Source organism: Megalobrama amblycephala, linkage group LG22 (assembly GCF_018812025.1).
Source record: "Megalobrama amblycephala isolate DHTTF-2021 linkage group LG22, ASM1881202v1, whole genome shotgun sequence".
NCBI classification, from domain to species: domain Eukaryota; kingdom Metazoa; phylum Chordata; class Actinopteri; order Cypriniformes; family Xenocyprididae; genus Megalobrama; species Megalobrama amblycephala.
Genome location: NC_063065.1, coordinates 17,302,980 through 17,309,259, shown reverse-complemented (window position 1 = coordinate 17,309,259; position 6,280 = coordinate 17,302,980). Strand labels below are relative to the sequence as shown.

At 35.4% G+C, this 6,280-nt stretch overlaps 1 long non-coding RNA gene across 1 annotated transcript; it reads left to right on the top strand.

Annotated features, from left to right (window-relative positions):
- The first annotated feature begins 259 nt into the window (after positions 1-259).
- Positions 260-2,018, top strand: LOC125257584. The gene is made up of 3 exons (XR_007182426.1): positions 260-595; positions 706-886; positions 1,871-2,018. It is a non-coding gene; the product is annotated as an uncharacterized LOC125257584 (long non-coding RNA).
- Positions 2,019-6,280: the final 4,262 nt, after the last annotated feature.

Genomic DNA, 6,280 nt, shown 5'->3' with positions numbered 1-6,280 from the left:
CAAAAAAAAAAAAAACTACTTCAAACATTGTACATCTAAAAAAATACTTTTTTCCCCAAAATTTTACAGTAAAAGGACGTCTTTTGAAATAGTGCACTTTCATTTTACCGTGTACGATAATTAACGTTTTTACTGTAGATTTTTTTGCACTCTTTTCCCGTCAAAATTACTAATAATTCTACAGTGGTCTTACGTTGTTTTATAACAGCTTTAATGGTCCGCATCAATATCATAACCATTTACACAGCCCATTAACTATTTGTCTTTTTTAAAACATGCATAAAATGGACGTGTATTTTCTCTATTATACCTTATTGATTAAGTTCATATTCTATCATTATATTCTACATTTATGGATAATTATCAGTGCGTCAGTGTGCGTTTTGGAGACTTTATATCGCGGTCGCTGAGCTCCTGTTCCTCGCTGCTGTTCAGCTCCGGCTGCGGCAGTCAGAGGCGGCAGGGAAAATCAGCACACACCGCTGAGAGGCCTGCTGTTACTGAGCACGAACGGAGCACAGAGAAAGAGTGTGTATGCCGCGATGTGAGCGTGCAGACCCCGACAGAATGAAAATGGGGGACAATTAAAAGAATTGTGAGTAGAACCACGTTTGTGTTTATGTACAAGTTATTTATGGATACGATGGAAAGATGTGTATATTCAGCCAATATGTGGCATTATTGATTAGAGCGATTTACTTCCAGTTAGGACATGCTTCCTGTGCCGTATGCTCCTGTGCAGAGCCCAGAGACAGGGTGACAGGGCAGATTAATGTCACGCAGGGGCTCAGTCCCCCCCTCTCCCCCATGCAGAGGTCAGTTCTCTCGATCCGCTCTCACTGTGCCTCCAACCGCCTGGAACTAAACCACTGCGGAGATTCAAATGGTCAGTTTACAGTATACGGATATAACTATCTTTCATATGTAACCGTTTTTCACTCTATTTACGTTGTTCTTGCAGTATTGTATTTATAAGAAATGCCTATTAGGCCTATTCTTTTAATTAATATACTTTGGTTTTATTTAAAAAAAACACTTTATAAATAATTATTTAGACGAGACACCATCAGTTTAACCAATTAGAAATTAGCAACAGGGGTGAAATCACTTTCAGTTTAATTTGACTACATGTTAAAACACTACAATCATCATGTATGTCCTATTTTTTAATCTGCCACAATTTACATTTGAAACACACACACACACACACACGTTGGGTTTTCATGCTTTATGGGGACTTTCCATATACATAATGATTTTTACAAACTGTAAATTCTAAGCCCTAACTCTAAACCTACCTCCAAACCTACTCATCACAGAAAACTTTCTGCATTTTTACATTTTCATAAAACAGTCAAGTTGATTTCATTACCACAGTGAAATTAATTTGGGTTTGTCCATATTTGACCCAAACATGAGTTGAAACAACCCAGCATTTTTTTGTGTAAAAGTGTATTATGTTACAATTTGTTTTAAGTTACAGTGTAATTATACATTTAAGTACTGAGTAATATTAATGAGATACTATAAATGTACTTACTAGGGTTAGGGTTATGATTAGGGTTTGTTTTAGAGTTAGCTGCATGTTATGCATAATTTTATAGTTATTACTTAAGTAACTAACGTGTAACAATGATACTGTAAAATAAAGTGTTACCGAATATTATTTAAGATTTTGAGACAGCGCAAAAACAAAACAAAAAAAAAACACTAAAACAATGTTGTTTAGACACACTGGAAAAATGTCCCCTGGCCTATTCTTTCTGACTGTCTGTATGAAAACAAATAAGTTGGCATGTCTTCTGCAGTATTGATTCTCATCAGTTGCTCTAAACTTATTAGTGTGTATTTCTTGGTCCCGTCTGTTTAGCGGTTTAGGGGTGGGGGGTGGCGTTACTTCGGAAGAAGAATAAGCTTGTCTGCATATGAAGAAAGATGTGTCTGAGTCCCACCGGGCCACACTGGGACCATTATCCAACAGGAGTGAAACCTGTGGGGGTACATCGCAAGAGCCGTGGGAGGGGGGGGAGGCAGTGATGAGTTTGGGGGAGGCCCAGGACTGTATCCCTGTACCCAGCCCCGCTAATCTCCCTCAATGGCGGGGGAGGACACATACTGTAAGGACAGAGAGGAGGTGGAGAGTGTAAGATGGGGCCCCTCGAGCCGGCGGAAGGATCACGGTGAAACACAACTGCACAGGAGCCGTTCAGAATGTGAGCACGGCCCTGAACAACTGTAAAGCCTGATAGATGATTTTCAGGAAATGATTTACTGGAAATAATAACATTATTTGAAAATAATTTATGAATTTTTCTCCTCTAAGCTTTGTGTTTAATGAATTGCAATTGTATTTATACATTTTTTACCTATAATATTATGGTTTATACTTTTTACAAACACTGAAACAAAATGTGTAACTGCATTTTTCACTAACACACTTGGAAGATAATTTGAAAATAACTTATTAATCAAAGATTTGATCAAGCTAATCAAATTTGATCAAGCTGTATTTATACTTTTTGACCTTTATTACTTTTTACAAACACTGAACACTAAAACAAAATGTGTAACCACATTCTTAGTAACACACAGGAAAAATTATATTTATACTTATTGATTTATAACATTATTATTTATACTTTTTAGCTGTCATATTTTTTTTGTTTACATTTTTCCTAATCCGATTAATGCTTTGTTTTTTGTTTTTTTTGTGGCTTGAGATCTGCCGTGAAAGTCAAATAAACAAGCTAACTAATTAGAAAATGAATAAACATGTAAATAAATAAGCAAGCAAACAAATATCTTCAGCTAATAATCCCACTGAACAATTAATGAATGTTTTATTACGTAGCACACGTAATTTATTTCTGTAGCCACAACATTCAGCCAATTAAACAAACTAATAATAAAAAGATTTTTGTTCAGGCACCCAAATGGACAGAAGTGGCCCTTTATTGGCTACCCAGGAGAGCCAGGGCTGGTGTCCCCATAGGCCACTGGCAGACTGACTAAAACGGTTGATGTTGGACAGGAGTTCAAGGGGGATGGGACTGAGGAGGGGGTGTGTCCAAACTCCCAAGATGTGAATGAATAAACCCAGAGGAGGAGGAGGAGGAGGAGGGGTGCAGCTAAGAAGTGAAGAAAGATAGAGCATACAACAAGGAAGAAAGACAGACAGACAGAGAGCGAGATAGAATAAAGTTAGAGAGAAAGCAAGCGGTGGAGAAAAATAGAGAGCAAGTGAGAAAGAAAGCAAGAGGAGGGGGTGGCAGCGGCATGTTTAAACAGCCTGGACATGATTGACAGGTCTGATAAGGCAGGAGAGAGAAGAGTGTATGTGAGAGGCTGGAGGTGGAGGAGGAGGAGGAGGGGGGGTCTCCGAATCTGACTGGGAGAGGAAAGTGAGCTATTAATTACTAAAGCAGAAGCAGATGTAACAGAATGGTGCCTGAGCAGCTGGAAATCATCAGCATGAACGAAACGGAGGAGAAATAAAGGTGGGAGGGGAGAATAAGAAAGAAAGTAAGAAAGAAAGAAAGAGTGCATTAGATGCTGATCATGAGAGCAGTGGGTAGAATATTTGCTGATGGGTTTGAATGAATAGCAGTAATACACCAATCATGTGGCTTCAGTGGTTCAGAATCATCTGGAAAGATGTTTGATTGGGACTTTAATCCTATTCAGCTTGTCAGTTAAACAAAGGGACGAAATGACAACTGAATTTTGATAAAGAACCAAAAAGAAAAATGCAATGACAGAGAAAAAAAATTTTCATAGAAAAAAAAAAAAAGCTTGAGACCACCCAATAATAATAATATTATACATTGCATTTGTAATTATACCTTTTTTGTAAGGGTGTAACGATACCCTCATGTCACAATATGATACATATCACGATACTGAACTCAAGATACGATATTATTGCGATACTCCAAGACATATGGTAAAGTAAAAATGTACTGTTGATTAAAATGCTATATTTGGTATTAAATTTGGGTTGGAAATAAATAGGCCTGGACTTGGTGCTGGTAACCCAATGCACAGGACAATGGTGACACCAAAATAAAAATATTCATGATTCTGTCACATGACTCCGTCACTGACTAGATACAGTCAAACCAAAAATTATTTTTTATATATTTTTGCTAGTGGGTGCAGGACACAAATAGTTCATTTATGTAAGTGAGGATAGCAAAATAAAGTAAACTGTGACATATTATACCCAAACATTCTTCATACAGTGGACTACCAGTAAAATTGATAAAAATTTGGAACCAAAAATTATTCAGACACTTTGATCTGACTATATTTTGCTGAAGTGTAATCTGACATAATTAAGATAAAAACAATTCTGACACAGTTTAACTCTGAGATCTTGTCATATTTTATTACCATTTTTTAAAAGTATAGTGAATAAACTATATTAATGAATGAAATGTTAAAGGTGTCTGAATAAATTTTGGTTTGACTGAACATTTAAAATAATGTAGGCCACTTTTTACTGATAACACAAGACATTTGCCATTATCAGGACCCACAAATATTCCCATATTACATTATTACACATTATATTCAACATTATAGTAGTTTAATGTAGTAGTGACACTAAAACTCTGTAAACTTGAACATTTTTCAGTCATTTTCATTTTGGGTGAACTATACACAATATTGTCACTATCTACAATACTGTTGCATTTTTGTATTGCGATATATTGTGACATGATATATTGTTACACCCCTACGTTTTTGCCTATAGTATTTACACTTTTTACAGTTTTTTATTTTTTTGTCAAACTTTTTATTCTTTTCCTTATCTTTTCCTAATGAGTTCATTTGCTGTTTGTTGTTTGGGATCTACCCTATAAATCAAATAAACATCAAACTAACTAGAAAATTAATAAATGTGTTAATAAATCAAGCAAATACCTTCTGCTAATAAGTCCACTAAATAATTAATGAATGTTTTATTTTAAACACTACACTAAACAGGCTGGATATGTATATATAATTATGAATAAATTATGAATTTATTTAATATAATTATTTAAAAGAATTGATACACTCTAAAACTGCTGGGTTAAAAACAACCCAAACTTGGTTGAAAATCCAGTGATTGGGTTGTTTTGACCCAGTGGTTGGTTTAAATGTTTAGTTTTATTTAGTTTAGTTTTATTTAACTCAACTATTGTTTAAAAATTACTATATTGCTTTCTTAAAATGAACCCAAAGTATGTGGAAATGAACATTTATTAATATGTTTAATAAATGAAGATTTATTAATAAGTTTAATGAATAATAATTAAACAATAAACATTTATAAAATTTCTTAATAATAAATGTTCACCTTTTGATTATTATTGTTGCCTCTAGTAATTATGTGTCTGATTTTTAATTTCTAACCTATTTTGGGTTCATTTTAAGCCAGCTATAAAGCCATTTTTAATCAATAGTTGGGTTAAATAAAACTGCCCAGTACGTTAGGCAAACATTTAACCCAACTGCTGGGTTTGTCCATTTTCAACCCAACTTGGGTTGTTTTTAACCCAGCATTTTTTAGAGTGTATAATAACATTAAATAGCATTAACATTTCAGGACAGATGAGTTAAGAGGATGAATTGGAAAGATTTAAGTAAAAAAAAAAAAAAAAGCAGCAACCTAAAGGAAAGCAGGGTAAGATTTCTGTTTACAAAAGTCTGCTCTAGTAATTCACCTCAGATATTCGTCTCATCCTATGAGCAATTATCTTAAACATGAACAGAGAGAAATCTTTCTCTGCCTTTCCCACATCTTTAAAGACAGGGAGTGTCTTTAACGGCTCAATTAATTAGCAGGCCGGAGCTCAAAACACACATTTTCATTGTGGTCGAATAATATTCCTAAATTTCAATTTGACATGGTCATTCAGGGTTACAGTTCTGGCGAGAATGACAAAGAAAAGGACCATAAATCAGTCACCTCCCCTCCAGCTCTGTCAGTTAGCAGCTTTTGTTACCTACCTGTAAGCTGAATCCATTCCTTACAGGCAGCAGGGGTGAAAATGAATCGTCCCTAAGGATCTTTAGTGGGTTTTTTTTTTTTTTTTTTCATCTGGATCACCCCCTCCAGTGCACCTGGTGGAGAGGGAGTGAGCGACACAGGGCTTTAGCAGCTCTCTGCCCTCGTCCTCCTATTACCCCATCTGCTCTCTGAGCGGGCATTTACACAAAGGCATCACTAACTGGGTGAGAAAGGACTAAATATTTGATTTATCACTGCCGTGCGAATGGAATAAAAATATTA